The sequence below is a fragment of the Canis lupus genome, assembly GCF_048164855.1.
Source record: "Canis lupus baileyi chromosome 16 unlocalized genomic scaffold, mCanLup2.hap1 SUPER_16_unloc_1, whole genome shotgun sequence".
NCBI lineage: Eukaryota > Metazoa > Chordata > Mammalia > Carnivora > Canidae > Canis > Canis lupus.
Window position 1 is genome coordinate 1475375 of NW_027326424.1, and position 18203 is coordinate 1493577.

Consider the following 18203-nt stretch of genomic DNA (forward strand, 5'->3'; position numbering starts at 1 on the left):
CTCTGTTTCTATGAGTTTGCAGGAGAGGGAGTTCTAGATTTCATATATGATATCCTACAGTATTTCTCTCTATCTAACTTATGCATAATACCCCCAATCCATCCATATTGTAACAAATGACAGAATTTCTTCCTATAGCTGAAAAATATGCCATTGTAGACGTACATTACATTTTCTTTATCCATTCATCCATTGATGGACACATAGATTGTTTTCATTTGCTGGCTATTTTGAATAAAGCTGAAAGGAACATAGGAGTGCAGATACCTCTTCCAGTAGTGATTCAGTTTACTTCAGATACATAGCCAAAAGTAGAATTTCTGGATCATATGGTAGTTCTATTTTTAATTTTTTGAGAAGCCTCCATATGTTTTCCATAGTGGCTCTACCAATTTATATCCCTAGCAACAGTGCCCAAAGGTTCCATTTCTTTCTACATCATTGCCATCTTTATATTTTTGATAATAAATATTCTAACAGGTATGAGATGATATATCCTTGTGCTTCAGACATATTTCCTTATGATTAGTGATATAGAGCACATTTTCATATACCTGTTAGCCATTTGTGTGTCATCTTTGGAAAAAAGTCTATTCAGATCCTTTGCCCATTTTTTAACTGATTTTTTTTTCTTTTTTTACTCTTAAGTTGTATGAGTTCCTTATACATTTTGGATTTTAACTCCTTTTAGATAAATGATTTGAAATATTTTCTACCATTCTATAGATTGTCTTTAAATTTTTTTTTATTGTTTCTTTTGCTATTTAGAAGCTTTTCAGTTTGGTGTAGTCCCACTTGTTTATATTCTATTTTATTGCTTGTGTTTTGGCGTCAAATCCAAAAAACTAATTGCCGAGATCAATGTGAAGAAGCTTTTTCCTATGTTTTCTTCTGGTAATTTTTGGTTTCAGATCCTATATTTAAGTCTTTAATCCATTTCAAGTGATATAGGGGTCCTATTTCATTTTTCTGCATATGAATATACAGTTATCTCAATATCACTTATTGAAGAAACTATATGTCTCCCATTAAGTACTCTTCGCTCTCTTATTAAATGTTAGTTGACTATAAGTGCATGGGTTTATTTCTGGATTCTTGATTCTATCCCACCTGACTATGTGTCTCTTTTTATGCCAGTACCACACCATTTTGATTATTTTAGCTTTATGATCTAGTTTGAAATCAGTAAACATGATGCCTTGATTTTTGTTTGTTTGTTCTTTCTCTCTGGATTGCTTTTGCTATTCAGGGTCAGTATGATTTCATATGAGTTTTAGGATTTTTTTTATTCTGTGAAAAATGCCATTGGAATTTTGATAGCAATTTCATTGAGTCTATAGACAGCTTATAGATAGCTTTGGGCAGCATGGACATTTTAGCAATATTAGTTCTTCCAATACATAAATTCAGGATATGTTCCCATTTATATATGTCTTCTTCAGTTTTTTTTCATCAAAATCTTGTATTTTTAGTATATAGAACTTTGATCTCCTTAGAATTTCTTTATTTTTTATTCTATTGCAAATGGGATTATTTTCTTTATTTCTTTATCAGATAATTCATTCATTTCTGTATCCTAAAACTTTATATAATTGTTGATTACTTCTGACAACTTTTTGGTATAGTTTTTAGGGTTTTCTATACGTAAGATTATACTTATTTGCAAACAGAGATAATTTTACTTCTTTTCTGATTTGAATACCTTTCATTAATTTTCTTTGCTAATTTGCTACTTTCTTTGGCTAGGACTTCTATTACTATGTTAAAGGAACTGATGGGAATGGGCTCCCTTGTCTTATTCCTTATCTTAAAGGAAAGATTTCAACCTTTCATTATTGACTAGCTGTGAGCTTAACTTATTATTTATTATTATGCTTTTATTATATTGAGATACATTTCTTCTCTGCTCAAATTGTTGAGACTTTCTATCATGAATGAATGTTGAAATTTTTAAATTGGCTTTTGTGTTTCTATTGAGATGATCATATAATTTTATCTTTCATTTCATTAAAATAGTATGTCATATTACTGGTTTACGTATGTTGTACCATCTTTTGCATCCCAGTGGTAAATTCCACTTGGTCAGAGTATAGGATTCTTTAATGAACTATTGAGTTCACTTTGCTAATATTTGGTTGAGAAGTTTTACATCTATATTTTTAAAATATTTTATTTATTTATTCATGAGAGACACCAAGAGACAGAGACATAGGTGGCGGGAGAAGTGAGCTCCCTGCAGGGAGCCTGATGTGGGACTCAATCTCAGGACCCCGAGATCACAACCTGAGCCAAAGGCAAAGGCTCAACCAATGAGCCACCCAGGGACGCCTTACATCTGTATTTATCAGGGCTGTTATTAATTTCCTTTTCTTGTAATTTTTTTTTTTTGTCTGCTTTGGTATTAGGAGAATCCTGGCATCACAAAATGACTTTGGGAGTATTCCCTCCTCTTCAGTTTTTTGGAAGGGTTGCAGAGGGATTGGCATTGCTTTTTCATTTTATGTTTGGTAGAATTCACCAATGAAGCCATCTGGTCCTGGGCTTTTCTTTGTTGAAAAGTCATTTTTATGATTATAGTATTTTAATGAAAATTATAGTCTTTTTTATAATTATTTGTTGAATTACTTCCAGGACATCCAGAGGGGAGGGACAGAGAAAAGTGAGTCCATACCATCTTCTCTGGGACCAGATGTCTAAATGCTACTTTTGATATTAAATGATAACAATAAAGTTTACTTTATCATACACTCTTTCTTTTCCATCTACCAACACCCTGTGAGGGTAGGCAGATTTTTTAACCCCTACTTTTTTAGTTAATAATGCATTAACTGAAATAAAGCATTCCCAAGATTTTAAGGGCCTTGTCCAATAAACATAAATTTAAAAATAAGGCTAAATCCAAACCACCCAAGTTTAAGGTAGATCTCAATGTTATATCCATCATACAACATCACAGTATGTTTTAGCTGGAGACACTAAGCTCTTAAAAATATGTTAAACTGGTTTCAAATATTTTTACTTGGGACCAAGATGGCGGCGCCCAGTGAGGGGCAAGCGTTTGCCTCGGGGGTTGAAAAGACTTGGGGTGCGGTTGTTCGCTCCCCAGAAGGGACCCCTCAAAAGATCCGGCAGCTGATAGATGAGGGGATTGCCCCGGAAGAGGGAGGCGCCGAAGCGAAGGACACATCTGCCACATTCCAGTCAGTTAATGGGTCACCCCAAGCAGAACAGCCGCCATTGGAATCTACAAGTAAAGAAGCCTTCTTTAGCAGAGTGGAAACATTTTCTTCTCTGAAATGGGCAGGTAAGCCCGCCGAGCTGTCTCCACTTGTCTGTGCAAAATATGGCTGGGTCACAGTTGAATGTGATATGCTCAAGTGCTCCAGTTGTCAGGCTTTTCTCTGTGCCAGTTTGCAACCAGCTTTTGATTTTGACCGATATAAGGACCGATGTGCCGAGCTGAAGAAGGCCTTGTGCACTGCCCATGGAAAGTTCTGTTTCTGGCCAGACAGCCCCTCCCCAGATCGATTTGGGATGTTGCCATTGGGTGAGCCTGCTGTTCTTGTTAGCGAATTCCTAGATCGTTTTCAAAGCCTTTGTCACTTGGACCTCCAGCTTCCTTCCCTGAGGCCAGAGGACTTGAAAACTATGTGTTTGACAGAAGACAAGATCAGTCTTCTTCTGCACTTGCTTGAAGATGAACTTGATTGCCGAACTGAAGAGAGAAAAACTACAAGCAAATTAGGCTCAGACATCCAAGTCCATGTCACTGCATGTGTTCTCTCTGTATGTGGCTGGGCCTGTAGTTCTTCTTTGGAACCCATGCAGCTCTCCCTAATAACGTGTTCACAGTGTATGAGGAAGGTGGGGCTCTGGGGCTTCCAGCAGATTGAGTCATCCATGACCGACCTGGATGCATCCTTTGGCCTGACCAGCTCCCCCATCCCAGGCCCTGAGGGACGGCCAGAGCGCTTCCCTCTTGTGCCTGAGTCTCCTCGGAGGATGATGACTCGGAGCCAGGATGCCACATGTTCTCCTGGCTCAGAGCAGGCTGAAAGGAGCCCAGGTCCCATTGTCTCCCAAACTCGGAGCTGGGACTCTTCCAGTCCTGTTGACCGTCCTGAGCCAGAGGCCGCTAGCCCCACCACCAGAAGCCGTCCTGTGACCCGAAGTATGGGAACAGGAGACAGTAGTGGCCTGGAAGTGCCGTCTAGTCCTCTCCGGAGAGCCAAACGAGCTCGCCTCTGCTCTTCTAGCAGCTCAGACACATCTTCCCGAAGCTGCTTTGACCCCACCTCTCAGCATAGAGACTGGTGCCCTTGGGTAAATGTGACACTTGGCAAGGAAACCAGGGAGCATGGTGGAACGGAGACAGATGCCAGTATCTCTACAGAGCCAGGCTGGAAGGCTGTGCTGAACATCCTCTTGGCCCACAAGCAGTCCAACCAGCCAGCTGAAACAGACTCCATGAGTCTCTCTGAGAAATCCAGGAAAGTATTCCGAATATTCCGGCAGTGGGAATCTTTATGCTCATCCTGAAGACATTCTAGCCCTTCCCAGAGAGAAGCAGAATGAATGACTTTGGGAAATGAAGTCTGAATTTCTTTGTGGTCAGCTGATGCCAAGTTTTTTCCATTCTGGTATAACCATCAGAAGCCATCATCCTTGCAAAAGGCAGTGAGTGTCACTCTCTGCATCTGACTGAAGGGAAGCCTGTTTCCATGCGGGGGTGTGGACAGGTGAGGTACAACACATGTGGTCCTATTAAAAGAGTGTGGGGTCACTTCAACCAGACAGAAGACCAAGGCCCTGAGCACGTTTAGTGTCTTTCCATACTGGGCAGTGTCTCAAGGGCTCTTGTATACTGGGAATATGACAATATGTATTAATAAAATATTTGTGAATATTCTTAAAAAAAAAATAAAAATAAAGATAAAATATTTTTACTTTATAATTTTGTATTTAAAAACATAAAAGGGAACTTTTTCATATATTCTTAACATTCTCTCTGGTCTATCATTTATAAATAGACCAATCTGTATAATTTTATGATTGAATAATTTACTTGTCATTTGATTTATGTTCTTAAATTAACAGAGTGAATTTAGCTCTTTGAAAGACATTTTTAAGTAACTATTGATTTATATTTTATGTTTCTAAATTTAAAAGAAAAAGAAGAAGCTTTTGTGGGTTTTATGCCTTCACAATTTCTAAAAATGTTCACTACAGTCCACATAATGTTGGAACAATTTCTTTAAGAGTTAAATGCGGGTCTCTGTCAATCATACTATGAGACACAGTCTTATGTGTCCCTCAGTGGTTAGATCTGTTCATCAGTGCAGAAAGCAAAACAGAAAGGTGAAGCTCTGATCTGAATATTATAGACAAGTTCTTTCAGAAGTAGGAAAAACAGATCCAGGCCATCAACCCAAAGCACTGAACATTAACTATGACTTGTAGTTGATAGGGTGGGCAGGGTGGAGGTGGGAGGGATTGGGATAGGAGGCTTAATTTAGGTTGCTGAGGTGACATGATCTGATGTCCCTCCTGGTACATTTAATTTTAAGGTTTCCTAAATACATGACAAAACAGTACTTTCCAAGGAAAAGTGGGTATTTGAAAAGTTTGTTGTTTGTTTTACTAATTTGGGTGAAATTTGAGCACATATGACATAATCCAATGTATGATTGTGGCCTAAGCATGAAGCATCTCAAAGTGCCTGGTATAATACATGTTCAGTGAGATCACTCACAGCTATAGTTAAGGGCCTATCCATTTTACTATTAAAATCTCGTGTCGGGTAGCCCCAGTGGCTTAGCGGTTTAGTGCTGCCTTCAGCCCAGGGCATGATCCTGGAGACCCAGGATCGAGTCCCACGTCAGGCGCCCTGCATGGAGCCTGCTTCTTCCTCTGCCTGTCTCTCTCTTTGTGTGTCTCTAATAAATAAATACAATCTTAAAAAATAAATAAATAAAAAATAAAAACTCATGTCTTCAAGAAATTACATATCCAAGAGATCAAGATTTTATGTGCTCTTTGTAGAAACAACTTGAATTTAAAAAGTTGCCTTAGACAAAAAGGGGCAAACACAATTTGGATGCTTTGATGCCAAAACTGCATAAAGAACCCAAATATATTTAGAACCATTATTTCCGAGGCACCACTTCAAATCAGTAATACAAAATCAGTAGGAAATTTTATTGACTATATTTGTTCTTGAACTTCTTACCAGTAAGTAATAAATCATGGAAATTATATTATCACTTTTTTGACCATAAAATTAAGCTTGACAATTTCATATTGATTCCCCAATACTTGCTTTGATTTTTTTAGAGTCTTATTTCTCTTCTTCCACATTATCTTTTCAATTTATTCTAACTTATATTTTTTCTCTTCGCCTCATACTTGTTTGCTTAACCCAAATCTTTTCTTTGAGGTTGTTTGATTCACTCCTCCAATGTTTTGAGGTTACCAAAAAATTTACCTTTTCCCTTTGATTCTGGTACTCAATTATCATATATCAAAAGTCATGTTATTACTTTTAATGTGGATTACCTAGTTGCAAACAAAGCAGGCTGACCTATTTGTCCATATGACAAATATTTGTTGGATATCCACTCTGCTTGTAGAATTGAACTATGCCTCATGAAAAATGTAAATAAATGCAACCTGTTCCTCAAAAAGCAATACAATTGACAAGATACTATAGTCAGCATTCCAAATAATGAGGAAAGTTTAATGATGGTGTGAGGAATCACCATCACCCAAGAGGAAAATAAAGGACAACCAACCATGAACAGGAGTGTTCAAAGAAGGCTTTTTTGAAAGACATGGCATTTGAACAGAATTTTATTTTTATTTTTATTTTTTCCAAGATTTTATTTTTAAGTAATCGTTACCCCCAACATTGGAATCTAACTGATCTCCACCCTGAGATAAAAAGAGTCACCTGCTGTACTAACTGAGCCAGCCAGGTGTCCCAAGAATCTTAAAGATGATTTGGATTCACAGTCATTCTTAAAGGTTCAGCTTCTGCTGAATTATTTCATTAGGTCACCTTCTTTTTCCGGTCCACTCCTTCTCCTTGGGTGTTACTCCCTTTCTCATCATGCTGATGACTCAATTTTTCCTTTCAATCCTGATTAATTCTGCCTGCTATTATTAATATGCACAGGTGCTATGTCCATTTCTGTTTACTCCGTTAGATTTTGTTTCTATTATGTTATTATTGCTTAAGTAATTTTCAGTACCTCAATCCTCCACTCCTATGCCAACCAGCTTTGCATTTGCTATACTATCTTTCCTTTCAAGTTCTTCTTTTAAAAGGCACAAAACTTGTCCTTTCCATCGCTACACTGTTACTCTTACGTGCGTTCTTTCGATCTTTAGTCCATATTTTCATGTATGAAATCCCTTATGCCAGAATATATTTCTTATATTTTTTGAAATGTATTCTCTTAAAATTACCTCATTCCAAATGGATATCTTCTTTCACTATTCACAATAATGTACTTTCCAGCTATTCTTTCATTCCTTGCTTTTTATATTCAACATAAATTCAGGGTTTGTGTCTTTATATTCAAGATTCTGCATGATTTCTGTCTCACTCCATTTGGTTTCTTTTCTTTGGAATGCTACCAGCTGTTTTTACTGTTTTTTTCTATTCCATTCTGATTACTAATTTTTTTTAATTCATTTAAGCATTTTTGGATCTCCTTAAGACGACAGTTCAGAAAGGTCCACGTACCAACTTGGTATATTGATAGCACATGGATTTGACCTCCAAATACTAAGGGAGCACCTAATAAAATTATGACACAGGAAAAGGATAAATGAATATATAGTTTGAAATATTATGAGCATTTTGGGCTTCAGTACATTTTATTTTACAACAACAACAAGAAATTCAACTTCCAAAAGTTTGAGTTTTAAAAAGAATATTAAGGTTTTTTCCTTTGAATTGAGCTTCCTATGTCTGTGTGAACACGTTTAAAGTTTAATAAATTTTACATACACGGTATTTTACGAAAAAAAATCTGTTACATGAAAAAACATTTGGTTTTTCACCTTTAAATGGAGAAATTACCATAAGCTTCTATGGATGGAAGATTTTATGTCTTCATTATTATCTGTATGGGTTGACATTTCCTTGTTTTATTGGTCTACTTGCTATTCCGATTCCGCCAAGATTATTATTTTGTATAAAATTCTGGCCTCATGAAAATGAAAGCTTGTGCTCAAAACTTATACATCTCACTCTAAATTTTGAATGTGTGTTGCCTCTTTGTCTAGTAATTGGGGCTTGGCAATCCTCAATAACTGTTTATATTTAATTTAATTAGAATCCTAGTGCCTGAAGTTATGTCATATTAGCTCTTTTTCCAGCATAATTTTAAAATTACCTATTGAGTCTGCAACTCAGTTTTCTCGAGAGTGTAACTGAATTATAATCCCATCTCCTAAATAGATGTATTATCATACAATTTTTTATCATCTTCACACAACTCATAACTAACAACTCAACATATGCCTGATGCCCTAAAGCCAATAGGTGCCTTTACAAAATTTGTCAGGAGAAAACCCAATTTGCAGGTAAATAAATAAGAAACATGTGATAGTTAAATCTTTTCCTCACCTAGGATAGCATTCCTCTTGGTTTATTCTCACATTGATACCAGTGTATGTGATAGTATGTAAGAAAACCTTTCAAAACTGCAAAGCACTAAAGGCTGCAAGTTGATGTTACTATTGTGGTGCTAGGTGCTCTCTAAATTAATATATGCTGGAGATTGTTCCCCGGTGATGAGAAGGCTCAGATGGTAGTGAAAAACCAACGCACTGAGTCTGAGCAGGTTGTAGCTCTTTGATGACTACTTTGCCTTTTACACGTATCTGATAAAAGAGCTCATTTAAGATCTCTTCTCACTCATTTCTTCCCTCTCTTCTCTCCTCCTGCTTCTGGACTCTTTCATTTAATGGCTTCTGAATTACAACTTTCTACTTGTGAGTTCATTTGGAGTAAAGAAAGTTGACGAAGTACTGTGTTTAGATCCCCAAAGGGAAACCACTACATTCATGTATGATTGCATAAGAAATAAATATAGTGTGTGTGTGTCCATGTGCCTGTGTCTGCATGTGTTGTACATCATTGGACACAGCAAAAATTATGGCATAATAAATACATCTGCTTAATTAGAGAGGACTTCTTTTACAAAATAGACTTTTGTGTGAAGTTTTTAGAAAGGCTAAAGAAGTACAGCATGACACAGAGGAAAAACAAAAACGTGTTATACATGCGGATTGACTTGAAGATGCGGTTGTGTGGGAGAGAACAATTAGGTTTTCCTGACTAAAGCTGGGATTGGAAGCAAATAAAGTCATATGTAAGTATAAAAGTAGATGAGCATAGTGAGGTAAAAGGCAGAAATGTTATAAAATGATCTTATACTTCAGCTGCTTTGGTGTATTTATTGTTTACAAAACATATTTATTTTGTAAAGCATTTATGCAGATGTCAGATTTTATCCTAATCAGCATTCCATGAACTATTGAAAATTAATATTCACATTAAGACACCAAGGCCTAAAGAGGACAATGATTTGCCTAAACCAGTTGCTGATTAACTTGCAATTAGATTCTTCCCTCGTGATTCTTCAGTTAGTGACCTTTCCCCATATTATATTGTCACTCCTCATGGGGTGAAGCTCAGGGATAAACAACTATCAAGAGTCCCTGGGATTTAGAATGCTAACTCCTTCTCCTAGAAGATGTCCAGCATTAGTACCATCGTTGCTGTCATAAACAGAAACCGAGATCTAGAACAACAGCATATGTTTAGGATGCTGCTGCTTAGCATTATTGTGCAACTTGGGAATTCATGCTTAGAAGAATGCTTGAGTACTCTCCCAACATTCCATTGGGTTTATGACATCCCATATAAATGGAACGGTGTTGCAGCTAACATTTACTAGTATTATTTGGAGCACATGGTTCCTGCCATCCTTAGAAATGCAGTATTTCCTCAAAAGAGTGCTAAAAGCTGTCTTAAACTTTTTAAATCCATAGCTTGCTTCAAGGGCAATATGCAATCCTTCAAAGAAAAGTTTTCTTTTTATTAAAAAAGGTGTTTATTGACTCCTTTACTGCCACAAGGCAGATAGATTTAGAAAATATTATTGGTTGCTCCTTGGTTCCATCATCATTATTGTCTATATTAGTTTTGTCTCAAAATTTGTTGCCTTTTCTTCAAAGATTGTTTTAGGACTGTGTATTGTGTATGTATATAAAATCATAGACAAATCTAGCAAATAAATAACTGCTAATTTTTTTAACTAAACGTAAAGTAGTCAATTTAAGATATTAATGTAGATTGGGGAACTACACTTTGCCATGAATGCAAATTTATTATTGCAGCAAAATTGGTGATGAAACATTTGAAAGGGTGAAGAAATGATCATTTTTGAACCGAGTTATTGTAATAATTTAATACTATCCCGATAACTCTGAGCCATGGGACTACAGAAAGGGAACAGAGGGGTGCCTAGGTGGTTCAGTCAGTTAAGAGGCTGCTCTCAGCTCAGGTCATGATCCCAGGGTTCTAGGATCAAGCCCCACGTGGGGTTCTCTGCTCCACAGGGAGCCAGCTTCTCCCTCCCCCTATTCTGTTCCCCTTGTTCTCTCTGGCACTCACACACACACTCTCTCTCTTTCTGCCAAATAAATAAATAAAATCTTTTTTTAAAAAAGGGGACCATCGGATAGTCAGTAAGAACATGGACTCTCTCTGAAGCTATACTGCTTCAGTTCAGATCCTGGTTCTGCCCCTTACTGGCTGTGTAAACCTGGGCAAGTTACTGAATCTTTGTACCTCAGTGTCCACATTTCTACAGAAGAAAAATTGATCTTTCTCATCATAGTGAAAATTGAATAGATTAGTATATTTAAAGTGCTTAGAAATATGCCTGGCATAGTATAAACACTGTGTAAGTCTTTTTTTTTAATTTTCTAAAAAACAAACATTTATTGAATGTCTCTCGTGTCAGGTGCTGATATACTGATAAAAATATAAATGTCTCATAAAAATACCAAGTGGTTTTTAAAGTAAATTAAAAATTATCCCAAAGTAGGACAATCGGGGGCTAAGAATTAGCACATTAAACTCGGTTTATAAAAGAGCAACAGATGTCATCATCCTAAATGTGGTCTTCTTACTGAAATAAAATTGATAGGGCAGCCCCGGTGGCAAAGCAGTTTAGCGCCGCCTGCAGCCCAGGGCGTGATCCTGGAGGCCCTGGATCGAATTCCATGTCGGGCTCTCTGTATGATGCCTGCTTCTCTCTCTGCCTCTCTCTCTGTCTCTATGAATAAATAAATAAAATCTTAAAAAAAAAAAAAGAAAGAAAATTGATAAACGTAATTCACTTCTTATGTAATATAACCAGTACTCCAGCTCATTTTGGGCATGAAATGGTTAAAAAACAAAATAAATTTTCCATTCTTAGATGAGTACAGGCTGTGTATTGCCTTGTGAAACAGTTTGGTTCAGCCACTAAAATTCACTATTACAGAACACAGAGAACCCTAATAATTTGTTAGTACACAAAGGATTATTTAACAAGTGTTAGGGCCCTGACAAAGAAACACTTGGTTGTTTAATTTTACTGAGAATTATTTCACTTTTTCTTTTCTTCTGGTAATAAAGGCTTATCAAAAACATATTAACTTATATCTTATGCCTGTTTTGTGTGTTCTAAGCTTGACAGTAAAGCTGACTTTATTGTAAAGCATCTTATCTCAAGGAAGTGACAACTTTGTGTCTTAATCATACACGCTCCTACTTAACAGACCCATTGTGTTCAGCCAATGGACTGGGATTTTCTTTCTATTTAGAAGTTTATTCTTTTTTTTAAACATTGTATTTATTTATTTGACACAGAGCACAAACAAGGGGAGCAGCAGAGGGAGAAGGAGAAGAGAAGCAGGCTCCCTGCTGAGCAGGGAGCCCAAAGCAGGGGCTCGATCTGAGCAGAAGGCAAACACTTAACCAACTGAGCCACCCAGGAGCCCCTAGAAGTTTATTCTTGTAAACAGGAACAAATTATTATTTCTCTGTGTCTATCTTCTGTGGAAGCAGTAATTTTAGTGGCTGACTCAAATTGCTCCATAGTTCTGTGCATACTTCATAATATCCTGAAAGAGAAAATTTATATTGTTTTTTGAATCTTCACATGCCCAAAGTGATCTAGAGCTCTGATTATGTTGCATGGCAAGTGAATGATGAAAAGAATGGGTGAATTATGTTGACCAAATTTATTCCATTAAGAAAAAAAAAACAGAGCCTTTTAAATATCTTTCTGTAGTCAGTCATTCATAATTCCTACTTCTAAATAAAGAATAAATAACACATTAATGCCTATTAATATGTTCCAAGCAATTTGTCATTATTAATTCTCAATTTCCTGTTAATTTTAACTTTTTTTTTTCAGTTAACTGGTGCTTGATTAAACATAGTTTCTATTTTTTAATAAGTGTTCTAGATGTAGATGACAAATTCTACAGTGGTTGAGTACAAAAGATAGAAAATATATAATCTTCTTTAAAGAGAGTAATAATCTCTTTTAAGTTCAGTTCCCTTTGGATCAAAAATGATTTTTCCACCTACATTATGTCAGCACAGAGCTAGAGGCTTGGGCTAGAGAGATGAAGAAAAATAGTCCTCAAGGTGGTTTTACATCCTGATAATGAGACAAACATATGTTTGGAGACTTTCAATGCAAAATGGTAGAGGCTGATTTCCACAAGAGCTTAGGGAACACAGAGGAGGAAGATGGAGTGCATCAAAGGCATTTTGTATTTTCTGCATTAATTTTACTGGTTGTTCCTTGGTTTAAAAGCACCATGGTAGGTGATAGGTAGAAGAAATTGCATCCGAAAATCACTTAGAGAGAGGTTACAGGAAGGATGGGAGGGGAAGTGAAATCAGGAATATTTTAGAGTGATCCATTATCATTAAGCAAATTGGAACACTGGGAATCCTATCCCAGGGGTAAAGGCAATATAAAGCTGTTCTTCCCAGATAGGAGCCAAACAGTCTCTAGACTAGCACTATTATTGGAAATAGAAACTCTCTGAAAAAAATAATTGGGAGAAACAGCCAACTGTGTTTTAAAGTGGTGTCTTTATATCAGGGAGGTATGAGAGCCTTTGCATGTGGCACGATCAGATTTTCTTTACTTGGGCTCATTCCAAAGAGAGGAAAGAAATGCCATGCCATTAGGATGGTCTTAGGAGAACTTTTCAGTTGGCAAGTATGTGTACATTTATGTAGCAAGAATTCCTCCAGTCTTCTTCACTAAAGAAACACAATGTAATTGGAGGGGACTTCCCATAGCACAAGGCCAGGGACCCTGCATCATTTCTAGCATGGAAGGTTTAGGAAGGTGTTTGCACAGAATAAGTAATAAAAATAGTGTTGTGAAATGCTTTGTTTCCCATTTGGTCTATGTCTCCGGTGGTTCTGATTCTAGACTGGTTCACAAATATTGATTAGTAACTTTAGTCTATGCAGGTCTTAATTTACTTTTAGAAATTAATTTAGTTATCAAAATTAATGGATGATGTGCCTAGTTTTCAGAGAGTATACATATTTGTGAAAGATATCAAATCCATATATATTATGAACTGTATCTAGACTTCTGCCCAGAGAATATGCAGCTCCCCAGAGAATTGTGAACTAGTGTTAATTTACTTACTGCTCTATTGTTTCTTTAACCTTGACTTATTCAAAACAGTGAGTTTGTTAGGCAACAAGTAATAGTAATGATGGCATCCCTACCCTAAATCATCCCTACCCTAAATCTGAACATGGTACCTGAAATTCTTCTCCTGTAGCCTTTGACCATTATCCCGCCCACCTGTGAGTGATTTTGCTATTATTGACCTCCTGACTTGGCTTCACTGTGTCACCTCCGCCTGACTCCTACCTCAATCAGATTTATTAGCTGTAAGCAGCAGCACTCTCTCCATCAAATCTGTCACAGAGAGGAATAGCCAAGGTGTCAGAGGCATCCTTTGCTTTAACCTCCCAGTTATGGTCTGGCAATCAGTTAGCTGTGGATCCTATGGACCTTTTTTTTTTTTTTTTTTTCTGTGAAAAACTAAAGCTTAATAATATTAAATAACTCAACTCAGAGAAAGTTACTATTGGAGACCTACTTGAAACGTATTTTAATTTTAACATCAGTGTGATACAGCTGAAATGATTTTTCAGTGGTTTGAAACACATATTGTATTTTCACATAATTTTGTAAAATGCAGATACCCATAGAAAAGCAAAATGAGAATAGCCAGCAGACCTCATATACGTATTGTACATACATATGTATAATTTATACTTTGATGTACACATGGATAATAATGAGTACCTTTAATTTATCAGTCCCTATCACCACCTAATCTCCTACATTCAACCCATTTCATACATTTCTATTGACTGCATGAATCATTAGCCACTGAGTTTGTGTCCTCTGCAAAAGGGAAGTGATGAAAACAAGATCTAGTATTTTGTCTATTATATATCAGGTTCTGTAGTAGGATGCTTTCATATATTATCTTATTTAAATCTCATAAAACAATGAGAAAGGATTATAATCACCATCTTACAAAAAAGATAATGAGTCTGTGACAATTGAATAAACTAGCCCAAAGTTCACTAAGTACAAGCTCTGGGAGTCAAACTAAGATCTTTTTTTTTGTTTTGTTTTATATTTTTGGTTGAATTGTTTGAATAGGTAATATAGTACATGGCGCAAAGTGTGTAAAGCAATGAAGTTTTCCCCCTACTTGTGTGCCGTCGCTACCAGTGTCCTTACCCAGAAATAAAAAAATTTGTTGATGTCTTATATATTCTTCTAGAGATAGGTTTCTTTCATAAACAAGCAAAATAAAAATGTTTATATAGAGCTTTTTTGGTTTTTATTTTGTTTTAAAAAGAAACAATGTGGAATGCCTGGGTGGCTCAGCAGTTGAGCGTCTGCCTTCAGCTCAGGGCGTGATCCTGGAGTCCCAGGATCGAGTCCCACGTCAGGCTCACTGCATGGAGCCTGCTTCTCCCTCTGCCTGCGTCTCTGCCTCTCTCTCTCTCTCTCTCTCTCTCTCTCTCTGTGTGTCTCTCATGAATAAATAAATAAAATCTTTAAAAAAAACTTGTTTTTAATATGTAGGTATATCAAATCATGACACTATACACCTTAAATATGTACAGTTTTTGTCAGTTATACCTCAATAAAACTGGAAAAAGCGTTTTATATGCAAATAAAAAATGAAACAGCATTTTAAATTAAAGTGTTCATTGTAAGATTATAGCATATTTATCAACTCATTTAGGGTATGCCTAAATTCTGTTGTCAAAAATTTTACTACCTTAAATAATCTAGCATATAAGTCATTTCATACATAGGTGAGGATGCAGTTTTATTTTTTAAATGCTAATCCAGTTGTCTCAGTATTATCTACTGAGCAATCCTTCCCTTCCTTTCTAACATGAGATACTGCACGTAATCTAATATTCAACTGCATTTTGCATTTGCAAATCCAATTCTTTGTGACTTTGCTTTATGTAGTGGCCTCCCTCCCAATAACAATAACCTATAAACATATTGTTGGGACTTTCTTGATATCTATTAATTTCAGGTCTAACAACATTTCTCAGGCCCCACCAATTTAACCCCCAGTACTACCAATAATATTTTGTTTTAATTAAACTCTCTTTTGCTTGGCAAGATGTCTGAAGCATATCAATTAGCCAATTAGTTCTGATCACTGAAGTGTCTCTTTGGCTCTGTTTCCACCAAGACACAGCCTTGTTCACAAAGGACCATCTCTTAGGATTAGAGCCCGAGGCATAGCCGTGTGTCCTAAGGGGCCAGTTCCTTAGGGGTTATTGTGAGGATTAAGTGAGTTAATGTAAAATTCAAGAATGTCAACCAGATTGGAGAAAGCATTTCAAACATGTAACAGAAAAGCAGATATCACAGTGCTAACAGGTGCAGACCCTGGAGCCAGGAGACTGGGTTTGTACCTATCTCGTCACTGTCACCTATCCATCGTGTACCTTTGGCAGATTCCTTAACTTCCTTGTGTCTCCATATCCTTATCTGTAAGATGGGAATAATAATAGTGCCTACCCCCAGGGATGCCACTTGCTTATGCTGTCGCTTTGTGTGAATTTGGAAAAAGACAGTTGCCTATTAACTTTGCAACCTAAAGGCGTCTTTGTGTGAAGAAATAGGAACTCCTTCATTCCCATGCCAAGGCAAGGACAAGATGCGCTGAATGAGGGTGGAATTGTAGCCCCTACGCCCACTCTCTGCCACGTGCCTTTATGCAATCCAGTAGTACAACCCCACACCATGATCAGTCTACACTGTGGGATCACTGTGTATAATAGAGGAGTTACTACTTATAAAACACTTAGAACCATCCTTAGCACATAGTCCGCCCTCAGTAAGTATAGCTGTTCTCTTACCTAGTGCTTCTCACAGTTTATTTCTGAGCCTGGCTTTGCCAGTACTACTGATGACAGCACCATTTTAAAACCCAAAGACAGGGGATCCCTGGGTGGCTCAGCGGTTTAGCGCTGCCTTCAGCCCAGGTTGTCCCAGGATCGAGTCCCACATCAGGCTCCCTACATGGAACCTGCTTCTCCCTCTGCCTGTGTCTCTGCCCCTCTCTCTGTCTGTGTCTCTCATGAATAAATAAATGAAATCTTAAAAAAATAAATAAAAAAATAAAACCCAAAGACAAGTAGAGAGCTTTTTTTAAATACCTCTCTTTTGGTAATCACCACTTATTTTATTTTTAAAAAAAGCTTTTATTTATTTGAGAGAGAGCATGCGTGAGCGGAGCAGGGTGGGGGAGAGAGGCAGAGAGAGAGGGAGAAGCAGACTCCCTGCCGAACAGAGAGCCCCACGGGGGGATCGATCCTAGGACCCTGGGATCATGACCTGAGCCAAAAGCAGACATTTAACCAACTGAACCACCCAGGTATCCCAGTCACTATTTTAATTATTTGCAAGGCTATTTATATCACATATAATCCAAATAACTTAATTAAATTCTCTAGGTGTGTGTGCCAATGCACACGTGCACACACACACACACACACACACACACACACTTTTTTGTTGGGGAGGGGGGCAAATTTGAATTGGCCTAATCACTGATCTTAAAACATCTGCTGAATTCCCAGTTTGTCTTCACACCTGGGCCTGGGTAAAGCACTTCCAATGCAAAGTTGAATGGGACACAGAATCAGATCTCTTTCAAGAGAAATAAAATCGGTGGTTACAGTTCAGTGCAATGCATGTTAGGCTCAGAGTGGAAAGGGAGCACAGAGTGGGGGCTGATTAGGAAGCACGTCAGGAAAAGATTTCTGTAAGATGTGATCCTGGGTTTGTTCAAAAAAGTTAGGAAAAAAAACAAACAAAGGGAAGTTCAGGCCAGTAAAGGCATAGAGATGATAACCAATTCCATTTCACTGGGCCAGAGGCTTTGGTAGTTTTGAGGGGAGTTTTTTCTTCTTTTATTTGAGAATAGTAGACACACCATGCTACATTTGTTTCAGGTGTACAACATCATGATTCAAATCCTCTATCCATGCTATGCTTACACAAGTGTAGCTGCCATCTGTCACCACACGTGCCCTTACAGTATCACTGACTGATTCCTAGCTGTGCTTTATTCTCCTCACTTCTTCATTCCACAACTGGAAGCCTCTGTCTCCCTTTTACCCATTTTGTTCATCCCCCACTGCCTCCCCTCTGGCAACCTCAGTTTGTTTTCTGTGCTTATAGGTCTGATTCTGCTTTTTTGTTTGTTTATTTGAGTATAGAGGAAGATTATTTGAGAAAGGAAGTTAAAGGAGAGTGATCGAAGCCACATTTGACTGAGTATTGAAGGAAGCCAGAGTAAATACTTAGAAGTTGATCCTAGAAGTAAGAGAGGGTCATTTAAATAATTTTTGCTGAGAATTTATCTATCTAAAACTGCATTTGGGGGTATAATTTTATGGCTGAGTTGCACAGGCTCAGTTGGAGCAGAGAAACGATGGCAATGGGCCACTCAAGATATCAGGAACCTGAAGTGAGAGATATTATGAAGGAGGAAGTGGTGTGGTTTGAAGATTTGACTGGATGATAATGGGG

At 37.3% G+C, this 18203-nt stretch overlaps 1 protein-coding gene and 1 pseudogene across 5 annotated transcripts in view; one reads left to right on the top strand and one right to left on the bottom strand.

The window, feature by feature from the left end:
* LOC140629521 (intermembrane lipid transfer protein VPS13D-like) overlaps positions 1 to 18203 on the bottom strand; it is a 245136-nt gene that overhangs the window by 20593 nt on the left and 206340 nt on the right. The gene's annotated exons all lie outside the window — the stretch shown is intronic.
* LOC140629509 (zinc finger C3HC-type protein 1 pseudogene) lies at positions 3016 to 4900 on the top strand (annotated as a pseudogene).